Source organism: Onychomys torridus, chromosome 23, assembly GCF_903995425.1.
Source record: "Onychomys torridus chromosome 23, mOncTor1.1, whole genome shotgun sequence".
Lineage (NCBI taxonomy): Eukaryota > Metazoa > Chordata > Mammalia > Rodentia > Cricetidae > Onychomys > Onychomys torridus.
The window spans coordinates 60,914,095-60,939,135 of record NC_050465.1 but is presented as its reverse complement, the minus strand read 5'-3'; positions in this window follow the sequence as shown (position 1 = coordinate 60,939,135).

The window sequence follows — 25,041 nt, the reverse complement described above, 5'->3', positions numbered from 1 at the left end:
CTTCCCAGAGTTCTAATAACTGACAAGGGTTTTGCCATGTCTGATCTCAAGAGGTAGCCAGGAACTAGGGAGAAAGAAACCACTGGATTTGACATTGATCCCTTTCCTGATTTGAATAAGCTTATTGTGAGCTTATCTTAGTTTTTACCAACAGTATCCAATGGGTCCATCTTCACTGGTGCCTTCTGGAAGGATTAGCTCTTATCTAGATGTCTAGGTAACTATGTACAGCTAGATAGGTCTCTAACAAGAGAACAGAAGAAGTCTGATTATGCAAAGAAGAAGGAGCTCTTTGGAAAGCACCATGACTCACACTGACATTCATCCATTGCATGTGGAATTTGTTAAAGGGGGTAAATACCTAATTTTATAGCCCACTGTAGAAGACAGTATTGCATTTCTTCAAACTAAACAACTACCCATTAATGCTTAATTCTCATGATTTGAAAATCTTTTCTAATCTCATTTTTCTTTCCGCCTCAAGCTGAGTGATTTTTTTCTCTATACATTTAATCATTAACATGGCATCAGTGTTGTTTGTAAGGTAACACTACCAAGAAGCCCGCCTGCACACTAATAGCTTAGTGGGGGGCTACACATTCCTAATGATTATACATTCATTTAAAGCCTGCATTGCACAGTAGCAAAACCCACTTGAAGAAAATCACAAACTTCCTTTTAGCCGGGGTATCACATATCAAGATTTTTATACGTACATGTTGACTTTTTGGTAAGGGTCCAACTTCTTAATCAGCTTTCCAAGAAAGGAGAGAGAGAGAAAGAGAGAGAGAGAGAGAGAGAGAGAGAATTATGAATTATGCCCTACACTAATAATCTATTTGAAAGAACACTTCTTTCAGACTACACAAAAATACAGTGATTACATTTTTACAAACCCACAGTTTATGGAGAAATTATTTTATGTTTAGCTATCACTCACTGGTTACTGGTATCAAGCCAGCCTCAGACATGCATACACACCAGGTTTTATACATTACATAGCACATAAGAAAGTTTGCTCTAAGCTGGCTAGTTACTTATAAATCTATATGCAGTTTAAGCTCTAACCCCATTTGGATAGCTCCCTTGCTCCTACATTTTAAAAAGAAATATTTTTTTTTTTGCCAAGAAAAGCAATGGGGATTTTTTTTTTAATATACCAAAAGAAATCAAATCATACATGTGCACTTTTTGCAAACTAGGAATTCCTGTTACTGTAAATCACTACCAGATGTCAAATAGCAAAATATTCATTACTCCCCTAAATAATAGAGTTGATTAATGAGGCACATTTACATTGTGGAATCTTGGTCTCTGTCATAACTAGAAAAGGTTTAAGAAGCCTTTTAAAAAATCATGCAGATGGGGAAATAACTTTAACTATCATGCTTCAAAGGCAAAGTAAATATTAGGCATCATGGGGCAGCATTTGGTCATCTACGGGGTAATAACTTCCAAATGAAACTGGTCTTTCTTCTCAAAGAAAAGATGTAGTAGCTGCATAAGAGACAGAAAGACAGATTTGTTTCTGGACAGTCGACAGCTCATAAGCACTAAGGGTTAGGAAGATTGTCCAGGGGAATCTTGGAATGGCAGGCACATTTTAAATGGTGACCTGCTTGCTCTGCTCTAGTTACCCAACAAATCAATTTATGTGGTGGTATTATTCGCAAGAAATATTATTCTAAAGAAGATCCACCTTGTCTACTGAATAGGTAGTCTTCATTTGAAAAACAACCCAATTTAGTGAAGTCACCAGATTGTAAATAAAATTTATTGCTATATGCAATCAGTTCTCTTGAACGGACCACCAGGGCTTCACGTCAAAATTTCTTCAACTAATGTTCAGTGTTATTCTTACTCCTATTAAATGGTAGACAGCTTTAAATGCATTCCTGGGTTTTGTATTTGTGTTCCATTCATGGAGATATACAATTCTATATATATGGTATTAGAAAAATTAGCACAGGGAAGACATTTGACATTGGCAGCTACTCAGAAAACCAGTTGGTGAAGAATGATACTGTGGGAGCTAGAGTAGAAGCTTGTATACCTAAAACTGTACACAGGCACCATGTCACCTGCATGCGTATACACAGCCTAGTTCTCCATCAGGTATTTCTTCACTTTAATATAGACATATTTTTCTGCAACATGTGAGCCAGCACATGTGTGTGCAGGCACACACATACACAGCGTGCAGATGGTATGGCAACTACTTTCTTAATAGTTAGCATTATCGGGTAATCATTAAAAACATTGGCTTAGTCACTCGTGATGTTGTACACTTATAGTCACAGCAATTGGAGGCAGAGGTAGGAGGATCAGTTTAAGGCTAGCCATATATATGTGTGTGTGTGTGTGTGTGTGTGTGTGTGTGTGTGTGTGTGTGTGTGTGTGTAGGGAGAGAGAAAGAAAGACATTATCTCAAAAACAAACAAACAAACAAAAAAAAAAACCAAAGGCAAATTGCCACACAGCACAGTGGTTTTGATATTTAAGGCACACACAAGTTTGAACCCCCAAGCCCATCACTCATTTGCAGTGTACCATTCACCAAATAATCTTTCTAAAGTTCAGTTCCCTTCTACATAAAAGCAAATATTCATGACCATGTCTGTTACTTAAATCATTAAATAAGATGTAGACAACCAAACGATTAATTTTTTTTAGTCTCACACAGGATTAAGTACCAATGCCCCCTCTCCAATTAATAGGAATTAGATTCTTTCAATAAAAAAATCAGCTTGTCACACTCAGTTCAGACTCTCTGTTTTCCATGTACTGTTCCAGATGTAATTAGTTGCGTGAAGCATACCATGTTCCAGGACTGAACAAGGACTCAGCCACAGGAGTCATTATGAGCATGAACATTAATTTAAAAGCAGAACTGTAGTCAGTGAACTGGTTTGAAACATAATACCAAGAACTTAAGTGCTACCAATTACAAGGGATCCAGAACTTGGAGTTTGAGATCTTAAGGAATGATTCCTTCACTTTGAGTCTAGAAAAAAATGGTTAAAAGAATAAATTTCACCTCAGAACCTCATAAGGGAGTACACTAGTACTAGAGTGTTCATAGTCACTCATGGCCACACACCGGTGGCACTCTGGCACTGAGCTTGGTATCTGTTGCAATTCTTTGTATCAACAAGAGATAAACACTGGCTGTATTGCAACTACCAGTCCAAGAGAAGTGTGTTGGGAAGACTTGAGCCAGTCATAGCATTGAACATGTGAAAACCTCCTGGATCACTTAAAGTCAGGCATGCATGGCAGCCCACTTAAAATCCCAGCTCTCAGGAAGCAGAGATAAAGGATCTCTCAGCCAATCTGGCTGCCTAGACTTGTCAAATAGGTGAGCTCTGGCTTCAGCAAGAGACTCTACCTCAGCAAATTAAGTGGTGAGTGGCTGAGGAAGCAACGTGTGCCAACCTCTGACCTGCTTCACACAAATGTGTCATTGTGTGTGTGTGTGTGTGTGTGTGTGTGTGTGTGTGTGTATGTATAGTGCTTTTTTCACATGATCAATTGAATCATACAAATTGGATAACAGTATGGTATGACGATGGGGTGGACAGATATTTATGGAAGGAACAGATTAATGTCATGGAGAAGAGGGAAGCAAAGGCAAAGGGCCATTTTTTCAAGAACTCTTGACACAAAATTAATTGCTGTCCCCAACATAGTGTGTAATTTCTCATGAAAGATCTGCCTCCACTTAAATATGGCTGCGCCTAACTTTTATTGCCAACATAACCAAAGTCTAGGAGGTTATGGTGAGATTGTGGGAATACATGCTGAGTCCAGGAAAAATTCCAGGTTAAAATTCCTACTTTATGTTCATGAGACCAGATTCAGCCAGGTTATTGATAACTTTTAAGCATCTTTACATTTTAGCCCTCTAGACTATAATGATAAGACTTGGCTTAAATCTATACTTTATTATTTAAGCAATTTAAATCGTATTTTTCTCTATGTAGAGAGAAATGACCTTTGTTACATTCCAATCACCCACTTGTTCTTCCATTTACTCAGTTTGTAAGTCTTGTCTTTAGACATTTAACCTCCCATTTAATAGACGCAAGACTCGTTATCAGAGGAGGTGTTATGTGAGGAGATACTGGTCCTCTCAGTGGTAGAGGACAGGTTTCAAGGCCAATTGCTAAGGTGTCAGTGAAGAGCCCTTTTTCTTTAAGCATCCCTCCATCCTAAATATTAAACCTCTGTGGAGGCTGGCAATGATTTCAGCAAGCCTTCCTATCTCAGAGGGTCTCATTTCACACATAATGTAGAAAGTCATCTTGTTCAAAAACAAAGGTTTTAAACCTGTGGATCATGACCCCTTTGGCAAACCTCTATTTTGAGAAATATTTACATTATAACTCATAACAGTAGCAAAATTACAGTTATGAAATAGCAATGAAAATAATGTTATGGTTGACGGTCAGTACAACATGAGGAACTGTATTAAAAGCTCACAGCCTTAGGAAGGTTGAGAACCACTGGGCTAAGGGAATTTAGAATGGGACAGTCAACCTACTGAGGCTCAGCTGAGTGAAGCCATCTCCTCACTCTGAAGTGTTGGGGATTCAATTTGTTTTTCTGATCATCCTTACGATGCCAACTTTCCTTTTCCTCATAAGTTAAAGGGCTCAACTGATTCTTCCAGGATGTGGCTTTGTGTATCTCCTACTGCATGTTGGACCATTGGCATTTTACCATCTTCTGCCTCAATCAACTCCAAACTCTTTTTTCTGTTGATGAAGACATCCAGTTGCTAGAGGGCTTTCTTTTGCCTAGATTTAACAGCCGTTTGATGCTGTGGGATTCTGTAGTGGGAGAACTAGAAGCCAGGTGCTATCTGATGAATGAATCATCCCATGTATAGAAGGCCAGGTCCACATGTGTGAGACAAAAAGACAAAGGGGGCATCCATGTCCATCTTTGCCATCTTTGCCATGAATATTGATCACTACACATCAGGACAGCTGGAGCAATTACTGGCAATCACAGAAAAGGCCAAACGAATTGACTGACTGTTCTATGGTCCAGTTTCCCAGCTGTGGAACCAGCTGCATAGCCAAGTCCCAAGATAAATCCTGTTTATGGGGTTCTAAAGCGTTTTGATCACAAAACCACTTGCGGAAGCTTGTTAAAGGGTACTTGACGATTCCACAGCATTTAGAGTACCTTCCAGGATTTCTAACTCACTGAAGAGGTAACCATTCAACCCCAGGACTCCCATCCAATACTCTGTTTACCAGAGATAGAAAAAGAGTCTACGTAAAGTGTAAAGAAACTCCAAATCAATCAACATTTTGAACACTAGCTTTGTTGACCCCTTATTCTCTTACCAGGTACAGATTTAAAATAAATGAATACAAATAATATAAAGGTATGTATTATGGGTATGAGAGGTGGTTCAGGCACAAGGAACTGAATTTTATTTCTAGGACATATAAAACTGCCAGATGTGGTGGCACACAATTGTAATCCCTGTGCTGGGGAGCTAAAGGGATCTCTGAAGCTTACTGGCCAGCCAGCTCAGTTTACTTAGCAAGTTCAGGGCCAATGAGTGATTCTGTATCACAGGAGGTGGGTGAAGTTCCAAAAGGTGACACCAGATTGTCCTCAGGTCACCACATGTGTGTGACTCTCCACAGAGGCATACAAATATATATGCACTAATAAAAAAAAGTACATTTTGTGCTAAAACTCACCCATGTAAATGCCAAGCAGGCATGGCACTCTGTCTGTAATTCCAGCTCTGGGAAGGCAGAAACAGGGGTATTCCTCAGAGCAAGCTAGCTAGCTATACAGTCCATGCAAGTGATCTCTGGGTTCAATGGAAAGACCTTGCCTCAGTGACTAAGGTGGAGAATAATTGAGGAAGACATATGATGCCAATTCAGGCCTCCATACACAAATACACACAGGTACACACCCCTACACACATATACTATATTTTAATTCATTTACTTCCAGTCCACTTATACACATTAGTCTCTAAATGGAATCAAGATGCCAACACACACACACACACACACACACACACACACACACACACACACACACTGCCATCCTATTTTCTATCTCCTGATAATTGCTTAGGACATGAGAGAGGCTGAAAATGATTTAAAGTCACCTGACCTGTGGAATAAAACTCTTTGCACTGCTGAGTTCTGTTGTTTGCTAATAGAGGTTTGCGAGGTGTTTTTGTTTGTTTGTTTGTTTGTTTGTTTTTGTTTTTGTTTTTCGAGACAGGGTTTCTCTGTGTAGCTTTGCACCTTTCCTGGATCTCGCTCTGTAGCCCAGGCTGGCCTGGAACTCACAATGATCCGCCTGCTTCTGCCTCCCGAGTGCTGGGATTAAATGCGTGCACCACCACCGCCTGGTGTGAGGTTTGTGAGTTTAACGTGAACATTGGTTTTATACTTTATAAGTCATCTTTTACATTTTCAAGAAAATAGAACAACCTTAGCCCAAAAGCAATGGACTCTGACCTCTCTTATGCTTTCCATCTGTACTACATTCATCAAACCAAAGAGCTTGGAATCCGCAGCTTTTTTTTTGGGGGGGGTTGCAATTTAAACAAGAGAACAGAGGGAGGGGAGCATTAATAAGCCTCCCCTCTGGGGATGTAAGTAGATTCTAGCACTATCCCAGGGATTTGGGTCAGTGAAAGACCAAAGCCTGACACTTCAGCTTGGGATAAGGGCAAGTAATGGGCACAAAGTGAGTCTGTGTCTGCTGGTCTCACCCTGTGGAATTCAGAATCTCAGAGGTCACGGTCATTTGCAAGAGATGCCTCATATTTTCCACACAACAGGTTGCAATCCTTAGGTTGTCACCTCATGGCCTGTGGGGAGGAACAAATCTTGGAACAAAGTAGCTTGAGTGGACTTCCAAAATGGGAGCATGGGAATAGTGACCTATTACAAAAACCTAACCAGGCTCTTCATGATTGTGTTTTTAACTGAAAATTTTGAAAAAAATTATGGAACACATGGTTTAATAATGGGGCAGGATATTGGCAATCAGGATTGCTCTGGAAATCAGAACCCCCCTTGGAAATCTGAAACACATGGCCCCAGTAGTCACAATTGCAAATGACTCTAAAATGGAGCCGTAGCGACTTCAAGTCACTAGTAGTTAAGACACCAGAGGAGGTTGGGGCAAACAATTGTTGGATGCAAAAATAATTTTCCATCATTTTCATCAATAGCTGATACTTGTGCTTTTATAGTTGACTTCTTCCTTTCAAAGCACTTGGATTTAGATGCACAAAACCTGAATATCTGCATTCCTTTTCTGATGAAATGTGGTGGTGGCTGTCTATGCTGAGGACTTCTCAAGGAGTTAACATTCAAGTGTGGTCCTTGTTACCAAAGATGGAAAGAATTTATTAGGACATGTGATGTTCTTCCTTTAGCTAATTTCACCATTAGGCCTTGATCATTAGTGTTAATGAGAAGAAACAGTGTGCGAATAACTCAGGAATCATAGGTAATCCAAAAGGTATGTGTATTGAATTGAAAATGTGCTGTATTCTTTTTTTTTTTTGCATGGGGTATGTCTAATATTATCAGCACTCTTGTTACTTCACATAGTATAATTAGGTCATATTATAAAGAAATAGTTCAGAATGAGAAATGTAGTGGCTTAGAATCTGTTGGGTTTGGAATTTAACGTATCATGATAGTAGGCAATATTTACAACCAGCCCATCTCCTCCCCTTAAGATTTAATCTCCCCATTCCATTGCTGTATAGCTTGGTTGTTTACTTAAACCCTAACTCTCGACCATTAACAGTTCACTCATCTCTGTACTGGCTTGCAAAAGAGAGACAGCTAATTAATAAATATTTATCCGATGTCAAACTTCCAACTAGATTTGAACAAGGGAAAGGGCTAAAAATAATTAGAACATAAAGCTTCTACCTCCGTGTTTCACTTTGCTCGATCCAAGATGGGTATAAAGTGTTCACAAAGTCTTAGATGCGCTGGCACTGACCTTGTGATGTTCTGGGAACCAAATCATTTCTTCAGATATGAGAGTCCTCATTAGCAGAGTGGGAGGGTTGAAGCAGATGATGAATGCTTTTCTAAGGGGGCTTATGTTTTCACAGAGTTGTCTGGGAGTGCAAGACAGTTTTTGAGAGGACAGGATGGGGTGGCAAAGGTCAACAGGCAGGGTCTCAAGCCTTCCTCCTGGTGCAGCAAACACAGTTACATGTTTATCTGTGGATGCATAGCCTATGCTGATGTTCCATGTTACAGGGTGTGTGGGAGTGAAAGAGCAGAAATCAGAAGATGGGATAATCAACTCTTGAGGCATTTTCTGGTTCCATGAAACTATTAAGAATGTTTACAAAGCAGCACAGAGTAGTTAGACAATTCATAAGAAGTATGACTAGAGCCCTAAGGTTGAGTAATGTCAAACTTATGGACAAATTAGAATGTGGTTAAAGTGGAAGCTTTGAAAACTCTTACAAATAGATGAAGACAAGGATAAATAGAGACTGAAGAGAATTTTTGTAGTGAACCCCTTAAAATAAAGAACATTTAACACAGAATCAGTATTATTCTTCATAGTCTAAATGTGTGGAAATTTGCCCTGAAACCGTAAGTGTCCCTGCTTCCCTTCGTCATGATGTGGAGTGAAGAAAAGATGTGGAGATCAGTACAAAGAACAAGAGGTTCCTGGTCCCCCCTTCTCCAACCCATGGATTTACACACATTCAGACACAAAGTTCAGTAATAAAAATTGTATGCCTACCAATGTTTGAATCACCCACTTCTTTTCAAAGGATATTTTTTCATCCTTTTGAAAATAGCATGAAATATAAACTGAGCAGTCTGAAATGTCCACTCCCACCTCCTTATACATTTGCCAGAAGCCAATCTAGCCATTTTTAAAGAAATCCATTTGCATCTCTTTACCATCATATTTCAAACTAGAGTGAGAAATGACTGAGGGATCTGGAGATTGCCTCATTTTGGGTCCTAAACTTGTCTGTTTCTCTTCACCATTCGAGAATGATCACAAGGTCTTCTGATAGAAGATGAGAGTGGAAATCAAGTTTCTTGGCAATCACTTGACTCAATGTGTTTGAGTCTCCTGGTGACCAAATGTTTTGCAGATGCGTCATCTAAAACATGCACATGTGTGTGCTGGGGAGGGAGGAGAAGAGAGATGGCAAACCAGTCAGAGCTGGAAAAAGCTGAATGGGGAATACCGGTGGGATGCATCCTGTTTCTTTACCAATGCATTCTTTTATTGAGGAGTTCAGTTTCTTATAGTTCCTCCTGGGCAGGGCTCCCTTGGAAGTTCAAAAAGTTTAAGGAGGCTTGCCTTTCCACACAAATCACTGCTTAAGTAATGGTGAGAATTTGAACGACAAAAACTGTAACAAAAATAGAGTTTGTGTTCTTTTTGTTAAAAAATAAAGAAACCAATAAATAAATAAATAAAAATAAACCCTCAGAAATATCTACCCTTACTAATTATGATAGCTTTTCCTCTCCTTTATTTTATGAATCCATGAGTCTTCTATACAATCATCTACCAATGCGTGTGTGTGTGTGTGTGTGTGTGTGTGTGTGTGTGTGTGTGTACATGTGGACATATATGCACACATGCATGCAGAGGTAGGGCATAAGAGAATAGGTGATGAATAAGGAAGCTGCCTATTGGTAAGAGAAGACATATGAAAACTCATAACTTCTGTAAGTCTCTTGCTTAAACCCCCAATGGCTCCTTCATGATGTCCTAAATACCTCTGTCCCACTCCCCGGTGATCTTGTGTCTTCTTACCTATACAGACTAGTTCCTCGCCATACTTTCTTCCAGGAGCCAAAAAGAGCTTTGCTAACTATAGGTGTTTCTGGGTGGTCAATTTGTTTCTCACTTTTTTAATGAAACAAAGGAGGTTGCTTCTTTATGGAGTCCTGTGTCTTCTCCCCCTAGTGTTGTTTGGTGTCAGTGAGACTCATACTGCCCTGGAGAATTTTTACACCATGTATATGAATGGTCTACTTCCTCATCATTTAGCATCTTGCTGTATTCTACTATGACTGATGGGCAGTATGTAGCTATAGTGTGTTTTCACAGTTCACACACTCAGATAACAATGCTAATTTAAGAATAGATTCCTACGACTCACTTTAATTTCTACTTACAGAGAATACCTTTTGTTTGCTTATGGGTAAAGTCAATGCACATGATGTTGTTTTGTTAATCAGTGTTATACTCTTAGTCAGTGATCTGCCGGAGTCAAGTCTATGCCTCTCCCCAACTCTAGAGATTGTCTACATTTATAGGTGAATTTGCAGGAATAGGCCAATTAGAATAGCTAACTCTTAAAAAGACTCCATTAAAGTCTTTTATGCATTTGTACATTCTTCACAATAGCCAGGAAAGAAGAATCATTATTTGCACAGCTAATTCAAGACACAGCATGGATTGGAACCTGAGCACTTTGGGTCCACAGCACACACTCTGCTGACTCCCCAGTATGATCTCCACGAATCTAGATACTGAAAGGATTGGAAATGAAAAGTTTCCTTCTTTGTATGCACAGGGGCAATCAGTCAGCATTAAATAAATAGAAAGAACGGAGGAAGAAAGGAGATTTTAAAAAGGGGGACACAAAAACTAGGAAACTGTTCTAAGAAGGAATTCGAAGTCTCCTTTCTGAATCTCATGGAGCCATCAGTATGAGAGGACTGCCAACCATCACCTAACAGGGATTCGCTTGCAGCAAAAATACAGGGGTGAAAATTCATGCAGAATCAGTTTCTGCTTTGTGTGTAAGCATGCATGCAGGTGTTTGTGCATGCTTGTGCACATGCATGGAAAAGCCAGAGGATAGAGACACTGTCTTCTATCTTTTTTTTAATGCAGCGTTTCTCAGTGGCCTGGAACTCACCAAGTCATCTAGGTTGGCTGACTTGCAAGCCACAGGGACCTTCCTGTCTCCTCCTCCCCAGCACTAGAATTACACATGTACGGACTATGCCTGGCTTTTATGTGGGTACCGGGGATTACACTCCAGTCCCAGTGCTTGTAAGGCAAGCAGTTTACCAATAGCTAGCCCCACAGAGTCAATTTCTGCATTTTTAAAGCAAGGAATTACCAATGTGTTTTTAATTTCTTAGTCTGAGCAAAGACAAACTGACGAAGAGCGCCCCCCCCCCTCCCCGAGATCTGAGTCAGACCTGCGAGGCTGTAAGAGGATGCTGGAACAGAGGCCTGACAAGTAGCTGGAGGACTGAGAGTATCTGAACACTGCAGTGTGAGGAGGGCTGGAAAGAGCAGGGCTCATTATTTGGGGCACTGAATATGACATCAAATTGCATGTGACCTTCAGCATCTTTCAAGGTTTTTTGTTTTTTGTTTTTTTTTTCCTAAAATGGGAGTCATGATCTGAGTAACCACTTAATGTCTGCACTAGGCTGCATCCTGAGGGTTGCCCTGAGTATACCCCTTGCAGGTACAACTCTGAGCTATCACTAAATATTTTCCAGGTTATTTCCTAGAAAAAAAGTGTTCCATGAGTTAGAGCTCTCTTAATTCCTATATTTGATAACATTGCAATATGGCTATTTAATAAGGCATAGCCATAATCAAACCTATACTCTGCATTGAGTGAATTTTGATGAGACTCCCAGAACAATACAGAGATATGCAATGTGCTACCACCAGAAGCCAGGCTAAGTATGCATGCAGAAGCATGGTTCTCCATGCATGTTTCAATAATTGCAATTTAGCAGAATAAATAAGACGAATGCATAAATAATCATGCAATAAAATACACAAGAGGTTACAGGAGAGAGAAATTACTCTGCCAGAGGATACAGAAGCCTTGAAAAATTCATAGAAGTTTTAATAATAAATATGGGGGAGGGGCTAAAGGGGTTTGAAAAATGGAAATACCCAAGTACAAGGTACAAGCTTTATTCCATTTAAAAAAAAAAAAAAAAACTACTGAGATACTGGGTTTCATGTTCCTCTGAGTACAGAGCAGGGAGTCACTGTGGAGCAACGACCTTTGAGGCACATATGTAGGATCAGCTGTGTGTAGCAGTGACTTTCTTTCCCTTGTCACCTTAATTAGAGTTTTGGCAACGGTGGCTCCACTTGCCATTGAGTTTTTACTAAAGAGAAAAATTCATTATTTCCAATAAAATCATGATGAAAAATACAATCAAAATGAAAGTTCATTGTATATACAGCAAGTTACACATAATTAAAGGCAGTAGAAATTGCCAAAACACTTACTTAGCAAAGACTATAGAATATTCCAAGCTATGTGATGCTAATATAATCTGTTCTAGAATTTGGAATGGGGAAAGACCTGAACATCTGTCAGTATCTTCTGGCTGAATTTAAAGAGTTCTTGTGTGACTTCTAGAAATAAGGAATCTATTTAGAACACTCCCAAATGGAGACTATAATACTGTTTACTAACGTAAATGCAGACCAAATAGCTTAGATGTTTCCTATATACTGAAGCTATGTTGTCAGTCTTAAGAATGCTTTGACTATGAAGATGGAAGGTATGAATTCAGAGGAAAAAATGGTAAATGTATATATCAAGGCCAGTATGATGTTTGTATAATGTATATGAAATATACATTAGATTCATACTTTATAAGATGAAAGAAGTAGCTTATATAATTTGAGGTATCTACTATTGTGACCGGTACATTAAAAAGTAGACATCTAACATGAAGTTTCTTATTTTTTTCTCAGGAAATGATTATTAGACTAATGTCTCATTTATAACTAAAGAAAGTTTCAGGCCTGGGACCACCACAGAAAATGTCCTGGGTAAAATACAGGTTGCAGGAAATATCCCAAGGATATTGCTTACTTGTTATATTATATGCTTTGGTATTCCAGAATTGGTTCCCATTAAAGTATTGATTTTTAAGTAAATTACATTTTATTGTATGCTGTGTATGAGAGATGCCGATTAGTAATCAAATCTAAGTACTTTTGATTTATTTTTATGGAAGACTATTATAAAGGCAAATTATTAAAATGAATGTAATTATCCATGCTTGATTTATCTAATGTAGGGCACAGTTTATTAATCTTTATTTTCTAAGGGTATTAGAGAAATTCTTAAATTCAAATTTTAAAAAGTACAGGCATATGTGGAATCTAAGGACACTCATCATAGGAGTAGAGAAATTTATAATGCCAAGAAATAATAGCCAGCTAATGACCTCAGCCCCAACATGCACTGAGTCGAATACAATTACAGCCCATTCTCCATTACCCTCTCAAATGAAGGAGAACCAAATATTGATGATACAAAATTAATGCATAGAAAGTAGAAGATAGTTGGGACAGTTCCCCTCATCGCTGAAACTCATCTGCAGTATAGCTTGTGGTGGGCCTGTGCTTGCTCATATCAGTGTGGCTCTACCAGCCTCTAAGATCTGATGGCAAGGTATTTCCCCATTTACAGCCCTGAGAATCTTTGCTCTTCCCCTGGGAGGAAAACAAGAATAAAACTGTGATCAAAATGTGACATGCCAAGAAACACCTGACACATACTTCAAATACTAAATCATTTCCCCAGAAGTGGCTGAAGATATCTTATTTCTAGCAACAGATTGTATTTCAGATACATCCAGGCTGATGTAAGCAAGCGTCTTATTTAACAAAGAAGTCTTTTTATTTGGATTCAGATACCCACAGCTTGACTCATTTCTCTTCTCTGTTCCATGAATGAAATAGGGAAAGAAACTGTAAAGTTCAATGAGTATTCCTTCACGTTTGAGAACCCACTTAGCACAAAACAACCCTTTGAAATTCTAGGCTATGATTCCAAAATTTTAGAAGACACCTGTAGAAAATTCTATGCCAATTTATGAAGTAATATTTTTCTTTGGGATACTGACTTTACCCTCTTATATAATAATTAAATGGGACATTTTCAAAAGTTTTAGGCAATGTTTCTTCATGTCTTGCCTATACACTCTTGTAATGAATAAAATTCATTAGAATATATATATATATATATATATATATATATATATATATATATATATATATATATATATATATATATAAATGGATAGGATCATTCTCCCTTTTTATTCTGTTAAGTCCAAGAAACCCCTGACTGGAGATCTGAGGTCTAATAAGAAGTGCACTGCTTACAGGGAGCAAAAATAACCATATACAAGTTCCTCTAAAGTTACTATTTATACATAAAAGCCCTGAAAGTAGCAGGCATCTATAATGTGAAATTATTCTTAGCACACGGGAGGTAGCTTTATGGTAGGGCTTTGAAAGAATTACATTCTCTTCATTTCTTCAACCTCTCTTTCATCTTCTTTTAAGATATTCTTGTGTGACCTTCGCCACAAAAGAGAAGCCAGCCCAATGTCACTGGAAAATTAGGGTAGGGTCATACAGGACCGTCTAAAGACTCCTTTTAGACAAAGCTCTTTTTAGAACTGTCTAAAAGCCACAGACCATTTAAAATGGACTGAGAACGGGGCCACTCCAATGCTCAAGGCTTAAAGGGGTACTGGAGGTGACCTTTTGTCCCTTCCCTTATCAAGGAGCTCTCTGAAGATTTGAAGATCACAGTCCAGGTGTTTCACCTCCAAATACACCTTCCCATACTCCAGCCTTGCTCCTTTTTCAGAACTTATCCAAATTCTCAAGAGTCATGAAAAACAATTACCAAGAGCCTTTCGGGATACACCAGGTTCTGTAGCATTGAATCTATAATTATCAAACAGCTAATGATGTCTTCACAAGTTAGGACACAGCAGATCTTGGGCACATTTTCTCTTTCCTCTCTAAACCATAAACATCTTTGGATTTCAGAGTCTGGGAGATGAAATTTGCAATAATAAGAGCTCTTGTAGTCTGGATCTCCAAGAGTTTCTCCACCTGTCTCTAGATATCTAAGTGGGAAGTGATAGTTTGTACTGTATTTCTACACAGCAGTGAGTTCTCCTTAAAGTCTTCAAAGTGAACTCATTAGTCTGATTATATGTCATCTCAAACCAGCTTCTTGAAGCTGTGAGATTTGAGAGGAGTTCATTGCCAAAGCAGTTAATGAGTATTTGTCAGCACAGGCAATGCGTTCTTGTCTCCTGTCTATGACCACCAGGAGAGAATCAGATGTAGAGGGCTGCCTACATCTGTATGCTGTGTGATGTTGTATCTCCCTTTCCACCTCTGTGCACCTTGGTTTTACAATGATGATACAAATAGGATCTACCTTGAGGGACTTGGCAGAGAATGAAGTCAGCTCACATGTACGTCTTCAGTGAATGTCAGCTCTTCGCTGTGGCTTTCCCCAAGTGTTTCTTAGACAGACTCACATCTGGCCTCATACCACATGCCTCTTCCTTTGATGTTCATTTCTGAACTGAGAGCACACATAGCTCTTTCACTTAATTGAGATTTAAATTATTTAAAGCTTGAATAAATTATTTCTCCTTCTAAAGATATTTACATTTAAAGACACATTTAAACCCTAGGTTTACTTATATTAAAAACCAAGTTTTAGAGTTATGACTTCATCATTGGGTGGTCTTAGGCAAATGAGTTAACTTACTTGTGTCCTCTAAGCCTTAGATATTTGGAATCTGATAAATGAAGGTAATATCAGCCTCTCAGATTATCATGAGACTACTATCACAAATCTACTCAACTAACACACTTTAATAAGTACATTTCCAGCCCCCAAAAGAAAACCTAACAAGACATACTACTCATGCATTAAAAAAAATTATTTATCAAATCAACTACAAAGTCCAAGGAGGGACCAACTACAGGCACACTTGGAGCCAGATGCTTAAATGATGTTCGCAAGGATGAGCTCCTCTTCCTGCTCCAATTCTGTCCCTCAGTCAGCTCCATGGTTGGATGGCCTTTCCTCCTAAGACGTCCCTGATAGTAACATAGTAACAGGGAAGGGCATTCACAGCTTCAGGGTTTGTGAGGTAAGCATCTTATTTTGAAATGTTCCTTCCCTTATTTCTTCCTTTTATCCCCCTGTCCCTTCCTTCCTTCCTTCTCTACTTCCTTTCTTCCATTCTCTTCCTTCCTTCTACTAGATCCCAGGCTGGAAAACCTGAACTCAAGATGTCCTCTTTTACCTCCAAAGTGCTGGGATTACAGACATGTTCCACTATGCCTGACTTCCCAATGTTTCTAATCAGATTCTGCACCAAGGCTGAGGGCTGTAGCTTGGCATTTGACTTTACGCCTAGCATGTGTGAGACACTAGGTTCAATTCCTAGGACTGTGAGGAAAAACAAAAAGATTATGTCCCAGCCCTCAGAACTGGTTTGGCTTATATGGTATCTACCCTCCCCGGTACCCCCCCCCCCCAAAAAAAAAAAAAAAAAAAAAAACCTGGAGACACTTGGTACCAAGTGACCAACTTATCTAGGCCTGGCTTCTGTACTCATTCTCGAGTTCAAGTGCCCTGATTGGCAGGTGGGGTCCCTGGTAAAAATCCAGATGCTTCTGTCTGAAGAATGGATGGGGTGCACTGGCTGAACAAACATCAGAGAACTTTCCCACAGAACTTAATTTCTCTTTCTAGAGCAGTGTTATGGGACAAGTCTGGGGACACACGGGCCTTTCTAATTTCTTTAATATCTGACCTAAGTCAAAGTGGCAAGGAGAGTCTCATTCAATTTCCGCAGTAATCAAAGTCATTGTAACTACTCTATATAAACACATATACACGTACTTACATACTTGGACATCCTATGTGTAGCAATACATTTTGTGTATATGTGTATCAACATACATGATTACCGCGAATGTACATGTGCAGTGAGTGGTGTGCACTGTTTTAACTCGTTGTTTAAAGAAAGATGTCACCTATGTTCACTGGTGCTTGAACATAGCAACAGTAGATGATAACGTGGAGGGAAGCTTTACAGGCTTATTTTACATCTGGCACTACTGGTTTATTGGAACAAACATACAACTCATGTGAAGGTGGTTAATACTGGGTCCTCGCACTGGTAATGTGTTCCGATCGCTTTATGCCTCTTTAAAGTGCCTGCCTATCTGTGTCTGCCACTTTCCAACATGCGCCACGGGCTTTATAACCATGACCGCACCACTGCACAAAGCTCCAAATGAGAATTCTGAAATTTAACTACAATACAGCTGGTGAGAGATCTGGGGGTGGTTAAGGGGGGATGGGGGTAAAAAGCACAAGAGGTCTGACGTCTCTGTTAAGACCCAGGTAGAAACATTTGTTCCAAGGGGCGCCTCTGGGGGTCCACAATTGCTCCTGTATTTCCCCTTAGCCGGTACCACTGTATACGTTAAAACCCACAGCCCTTTCTCTGGGGCATGCTGCAGAAACTTGAGATCACAGAGTTTCATGTTTGAAGAAGTCCAGAAGTTTCTCATTAGAAGCTCATTCCTCAACTACCTACGAGGCAAACAAAGGCCCCTGATCTTCCCGTGGAGCGCTCATTATGTGGCCCAAGCGGTCAGTACCGCGTGGGGGTTGTTAAGAAGTTAACAAGACCTCGGATAGCGAAGCAAGCTTTGTGTTTTGCTCGAGAGGAGCGAACACGGACGGCTGCCCGCGCAAAAGCCGACCCTCATATTTTGAATAAAGCTGTGCTCCAAATCTTGCAATATTCTCCTTTGTTCCCCGCAATCTGATACTGAAAAGTGGTGCTGGGGATTGTTATCAGATTACATATACAAAGTTCTGGGATATATATCCATATTTCTTAGAAAAGGAAAAACTGTTAGTTGTCTGCTTACAGACACGGAAAAATTGCCCTTGGCCCTTTGGGAGGGCAGCCTGAGTCCTGAATTGAACCAGGTGGGCAGTATTTAGCTATTCACCTCACAGGACTGGCTACGCCCTAGGTCCCTGGGGTGATCCTGGCACACCCTCACTGATTTCTTTCCACTCTACCTCATGCATTTGGACTCCTTTGATCCTCGGGTGCCCTGACTCAAAAGAAAGGGGAGAGCAAAGGAAGGCACAGAGTTCATCCGAGTGCTTGAGGCTCTGTGGAAGGTGGGGAGAACAGTGGGCCCAAACTTCAGTGAATGCAGCCTCCAGGCCTAGCCAGAGATGACCCCGATAGCTGATAGGAACTTCTCTAGAATTGAAACTTTCTCGGGATGGGACTTTGAGGTGAAGTTGAGGCATTAACTTACTCCCCAAACAGATAAGCCTTTCATTACCCGTCTTCCTTGGAAAGCAAGTTTGACAAGTTTGATATTTATACGAGGACCGTGAAGTTTACTGGCAAGTTCAAAGGCATAATCCATTACTGCAGGCAGCTGTGAGTGGAAAGATGTTTAGCCCTTTTAGATTTTCACTTGAATGATGGAAACACTTAAGAGGGCATGATTTTTTTTTTCCGCAAGGAGAAGGCCGAGGTTAGGTGGGCCACACTTGTATTTTAATGAGCACGACTACATTGTATCAAATTGAAAAATAGGGAAATGCATATTCAGTGCTCCGAACAGGCACTGTTTTGTGTTATATTTCTCCAGCTCCAATGCAATTTTAACTGCAAAATTCAGAAATCTAGACTCATGATATTCATATATAAAAACATGTGCATGAACGTACACACACATACACAGTTTTTAGCTTTGCTCCTTTCCTGGAACTCACTCAGTAGCCCAGGCTGGCCTCGAACTTACAGAGATCCTCCTGGCTCTGCCTCCCGAGTGCTGGGATTAAGGGCATGCGCCACCACCACCAGGCTCTCACAGTCTATTGTATTCAGCTTCAGCCTCTTTTCTCTCCTGTGAAAGAATACAACCTATCAATGACTAAAACATTAAATATATCAATGTCTCAAATGCTCACTGGGATTACAGCACTGTCTGTAAGCTTTTAAAAAATATGAAGATTGACTTTGACAAAGTTTGGTTAGTTCGGACAACAGCCCATTGGTGACCTTGACAAATTGTGGCTTCTGTTTCTCTCTTCTACAAGATAGAGAAATAGGCAGCAATCTGATTCTGGGTGGAGACCCCAAGTGACAGGAAAAACTAACATGCTCCCTGCGGTGATTTCTAGACAGAGGCCTAAGGAGCCAGTGCAAGCAGGGATTGTCTTTGGAATCTTACTTTCATGTTTCAAAATGAAGTAAAATTTTGTTCCCTGCTCCAAAATGTCCAGATGTTAATATGAACATAATTTTTTTTCTTCATACGTTTTTAAGCCAAATTGTTATTGCAGGAATGCATGCTCCATAACAACCCTGTGTGCTTACCTAGTCCCTAGTCACCTACCAGGTGAGGCTGAGGCTGGGTAAGATCATGTTTGAGAAGCATTGCTCTTGGGTTTAACATTCTCTGAGAGGCCCTGGCTCTCTTAATTGGGGTGATGGGCATTGAAACTGGCATAAGACTAGTTTGAAGGCAAGTGGGCCTTTTTTTAATTTTTATTTTTGCATATCAGCACCAAAGATCTTGGAATATTCATCATCTTAAAAATCTTACTTCGGATTTAAGAAAGTTCTATGGTAACAGTCTCTAGGAATTCTGGAATTAGTGTACAAAAGAGTGATCTAGGAAACTCTTTGGATCAGTGTGGTATTTGTGATTACAAGTTACTAGAGGCCATGAGACCCTGCTTTAGGGGGTCCAAGACGACCATGGACCAGCACTATGTGCTGAGTGAGCCCAGAATGGAGGCTTTGGGGGCTCTAACATCAGAGCTGCCATTAGTCTGATTGCATAGGTTACTTAGGTAAAAACAGAACTTGAGTTTCAAATGCAGTGGGCCAGGAGTGCCCAGAAGATGGGTCTGGTAACCACTTGTTTGTGCTGGCTGACCAGCATCTGGTCTAGAAGGCAGACACCGCAGGCTAGGGTGCACTTTGAAGGATACCACTATTCAGTTTGTCTCAATGATTGTTGGGCTCCAAAAATGGATTTTTTTTCATGCATCACAGTTACATGTTCAAAAGGCAGATGAGCCTTCCCCTAAAACCATGTTGTAAGTCTTATTTCATTTTTCTTGTGAAGCCAGATTTTGCTGAATAATGGAAGCTTTGTAATGTTAGGGGGTGTTTTGTTTTGTTTTATGAAAATCTCTGTTCCCCATGTTCTTTCTCTAACATTCCCTGTTAACTCCAAGTGCTATCCAGCAGCCTGTACAATGTCCTTAAACCTCCCAATGTGCCTCACTGTTCTGTGCACAGAAATCAAGACCCCAGTGGCAGACAGAAGGGTCCACCTATTCTGGAGAGACATGGAGAAGCCACAAACACAAGCCTTACATCGAGAGAAGTATGTGGTCAAGGATGATTAGGTTTCAAAATGAATGTGCAGCAGGTTCTGGGCTTCTGGCTGAATCAAGATTAAACTGAAGGTGATGTCGTTTCAAGAGGTAATTTTTCACTAACTGAGAATACAGAGTGAAGAATCTTTCAGTCTTTGAAATCCCCATTGTCTGAGACCACTTATCCATCTTAGCTTAATAATCATAAATGCACAAGGAAGGGAATAGAGAGGATTTGGCATGTGTTTAATATGTCATCAGTTCATAAGGGATGAATATTTCCAAATATATTTTGTGGACCACATTTTAAAAATTCACTAGTGCATACTTATAAAAATGCAGATTTGTGGACTGAATGTTTACCAAGTGTGATTTTCAAAAGCCTTGGAACTGGTATGTTTTAATCACTTCTCCAAGTGATGGTTTTAAAATTGTTATTTCAGAATCATTTCAAGGAAATGAAAATTTTCTTCATTCACTGGAAAGAGGTGTTTACTTATCTATTTTCTTCAGAGTGACATTCACTCAATGTCTTCCTGGTTGGATACTAGGTCAAGAATTAACCAAAAGACGGCTTTAGTAGAATAATGGCGGGATAGAGTCAGACTACATTACATGGATCTTTGAATCGTACTCAACTGTGTGGTTTCCAAAGCAACCTAGGGGGAAAAATAACCTACAAATGAATACTCATGAAAATCAGGTTAAAGTAACAAGTTAGAAGTCGAAGAAATGGGATTGTGCGTTGGGTTGCTGGATCCCAGTTACATGTCAAATTAACCACACAATTGCTGTATCCTGAATAGAAGATGGCACTCTGCTACAGCTGGTAAGTGCGATGTTTAATTGACCTTCTGCAATTAGGTTAGCTTGCTGGTTCTTTTATTAGAAATTCCAATATTGTGATCATTTCTTTCAGGGTTTTTTTTTTTTTTTTTTTTTTTTTTTTTAAGAGGGAAAATGTAACCAGGAAAGAGCTACATATAGAGTTTACTTAGAATCGACAAATAAAAGAATGAAATAACTTGGTCTGGTGGAGTGATATGTGATCATCCAACATGGTGAGCCGAAATGTCCTTTCAGAAGTGGAAAAGGAAGCAAATGTATAACACAGGTGGCACCAGGGGCCTCAGTGTGTTCTCAGCCTGGGATTAATTTATCTTGGACAAGTCATGTACTATTCCTGTGTATCAGATCTTACATCGACCATGAAAATGACTGCGTCTGTGACAAGGTAGACCTACAAGTATTTGATAGCCAAGACCTTTTTAGGAAATGGTAGAAATTAACTGAGAGTCCAGCTGCTGAGAGAAACCATCCTTTGTAGGCAGATTAGTTCAGAAAGAGCTTGCTGGTGGTCTAACAAAAGTTGCTTAGGGGTGTTGACGCAGTGCAGACATGGAGCCCTATGAATTAGGATAGCATCAAGGTTTATAGACTGAAAACGAGGCAGGATCTTCCTATACTTGAGCATTAAGATTGCCAGTATTGCTTTACCTGTACTCTCTACCTGGGCCCATCCCATGATTCAATCATGCTCTCACTTGAGATGCTATTAGGAGTTTTCCCCTATACCAGTGTTGTTGAGCTATAGCTTTCCCTCTGACTCTTCATCTTTAGGGCTGAGTTGACATGCACAGCAATGATGCATGCCAAGTAATATCTAATCTATGGCTGATGCTAGCTGGTTGACACTAGCTTTTATTTTTTATTTTTTTGGAGCTGAGGATCGAACCCAGGGCCTTGAGCTTGCTAGGCAAGTGCTCTACCACTGAGCTAAATCCCCAACCCCTTGACACTAGCTTTTGCCAAAACTCCTCCTTCTATGATCCATGTATTGCCTAATGAAACCTAGACCCCAGGCTACAGACTTCTTTAGTGCAAATTGATAGCTGTAAAAGTTTCTGTTATCCAAAGACTCCTGTTTGTGGAGTTTCTAGCTACATGGTCAGGTCAAGACCAGGTCATGGTCAGAATGATTAGAACCATCATTTCTGCTTTAGGGATATCTCCATGCTGACACTTATTCCTTTATTTGACTAATGTATCCCTATGTTCCAGTCGGTCTTATGTGTAGGTTCCAACAGGCCATACAACACAAATATAGATGAATTGCTAAACAGTCTTATTAAATAAAGAACTCAGGACCAGAAATTGGGGTTAGAGCCTGAGAGAGATCAGAGGAATAAGAAAAGCCACAGCTAACCTCACCTCATCAACTCTTCAGCTTCCAAGTAAGCTACTTCCTGTCTATTCACACCTATATGTCTTTCTGTTCTGTTCTCTCAGTTGCTCTCTCAGTCCAGCTACATCACTTCTTCCTGCCCAGCTCTGTCACTTCCTGTCTGTTTATATAGACCTCTAGACCTCCATAGTTAGTACTGGGATTAAAGGCATGAGTCACCACACTTTGCTCTATTCCCCAGTATGGCCTTGAACTCATAAAGATCCAGACAGATTCCTGCCTCCCAAGTGACAGGATTAAAGACATGTGCTACCATTGTCTGACTTCTGTGTTTAATATAGTGGTTGGCTTTTTCCTCTGATCTCCAGGCAAGTTTTATTGGAGGACACAATATATTGGGGGACACAATACATCACCCCACACAAATGCTGAGCTCAAAGAAGAAGCAAAATTTTTATCAAGTATACAAGCCATCTGGCATTTTGTCTTTACATTTGGCATTTCATGATTGGATAATAGAGTTGCATTTACCCTCAAAAGGTCATACAATTTGTTCTAAAATCTAAATTCATCCCAGTAAGAGTGAAAGAGAATTAAAGAAATTTTCCATAAAAATTGGGAAATATCAAATGCAACTCATTGACATAGGAGTATTACATAGCCCATGTAATGCCTTGAGGAACTGGACTGTCTGCCCCAAGGATTCACACTCTGGATCAGCAGTTCTCAACCTTCCTAATGCCATGACCCTTTAATACAGTTTCTCATGTTGCAGTGACCCCCAACCATACAATTATTTCATTGCTACTTCATAACTGTAATTTTTGGTACTGTTAAGAATCATAATGTGTTGGGAATTTAGCTCAGTGGTAGAGTGCTTGCCTAGCAAGCGCAAGGCCCTGGGTTCGATCCTCAGCTCAAAAAAAAAAAAAAAAAAGAATCATAATGTAAACATCTGATATGCAGGATATTTGACATGCGACCCCCATGAAAAGCTCATTCAACCCCCAAAGGGGTCACAACCCACAGGTTGGGAAATGCTGCTCTATATCATATTCCTGGATTGTTGTGAGAATCAAATAAAAAAAGCCTCTACACTCAGGAAAATATTTTATTACTTTGTTAAATATAAACTTTACTGGATAGTCAACTTTTAAGTGAAATACAATAACAAAAATGTGGGTCTGCTTTAAATGATGAATGATGGTTCTCTTTCATGAGTCTTGAAATAGTACCAATGCTGGGTACATGCATGTCTGGATTTGAATCCACATACTTGGCCCACATTTAACCGGCATCTGTAGTAATCACCTCCCTCTGTGCATAGCATGAAATAATAAGAAGGGGGAGGGGGAAGAATAAGGGAGATAGCAAAATACCCAAAAGACACATAAATCCAATTTGGAGGAAAGAATGAATTTAACTCTAAAAGTACATTGCAATGGGACTTCAGATGTGGAGATAATTATGGGGTGTCCTTGCAGAGCTTGTAACCCTGAAGAAACCATTCCCCCTCAATGTTTGGGCTAACAACAATGTTGAGCCTCCGCAGGGTCTTTGTGGTATTACTATAGATCACCCAGAACCTTAAAACATGATGTGAGTTAGACAGTGCACGGTGACTGTGGAAAGAGCTATTCTGTGCTCTGCCTATTTTCACATTCCTGTGTGAGCCTTTGAAGATTTCATCCCCAGATGGGTGAAATGCCATCAACAAAAGAATGGGTGTGGGGGAGTTGTTCTTGTCTTTTCTTTGTTTCTTTCTTATAAAATTAAACAATTGTTTGATTTATTTCTGTACGCAGAGAGATTTAAATTATCAAAAAGGTTTTGCTCCCCTGACCATGCTCACATATCCATCATCAACTGAAAAGGAAAAGATAGAGCATGGTTTAGACTTCTGGGTCCTAAACACCCTGCCCCTAAGTCATTCACTAGCACATTTATGGGTGTCTCCTCTTTTTAGAGAAGTCCATAGGACAATTTCTACCTTGGCCACTGCTCAGTAGAGCTTAAATATTCCTTCCCAGAAACTGATCATGAACTCCACTCAGGTTAAATATGCAAAGAGTCAAGTTTGTTCCATCTCCAGTGCTGCAGGAGATGAATTGCTATGTCCTTCAGGGCTGGAAGACAGAAGCGAGGTAGAGCCCAGTGCCAAGAAACAAGCTTTGTATGTGTTGTCAGTGTAGGTACTAGGGAGTTAGCAGAGAAAGGAAGTATCTTTCTTGGACTGAGTGAAGAAATGACTTATCAGGATTTTCCTTCAACTCCCGCCTTCATTCTATTTGCTCCTAGCTTACAACAAAGTAGGTTGCCTTGGCAAAAACATGGAGCCAGTCAAGGAAGAAATCTCTGTGTACTGGAACCTCGCCATTGGTGGAGAAACAGGATCTCAATAGACAGCTCTGGATGTCCTTAAACTTGTAATACCCTTGCTCCAGCATCCCTGGTGGTGGGCTTAGACGGCTTCCAGTCCAGACATGTCTGTAATCTCTTCTGGAGTTTGGTTGTAGCATGGTTTATTTGCTAGAGCATCCAAACCTTAGTTGGATGCCATCACTTCGATGCTTCTTCC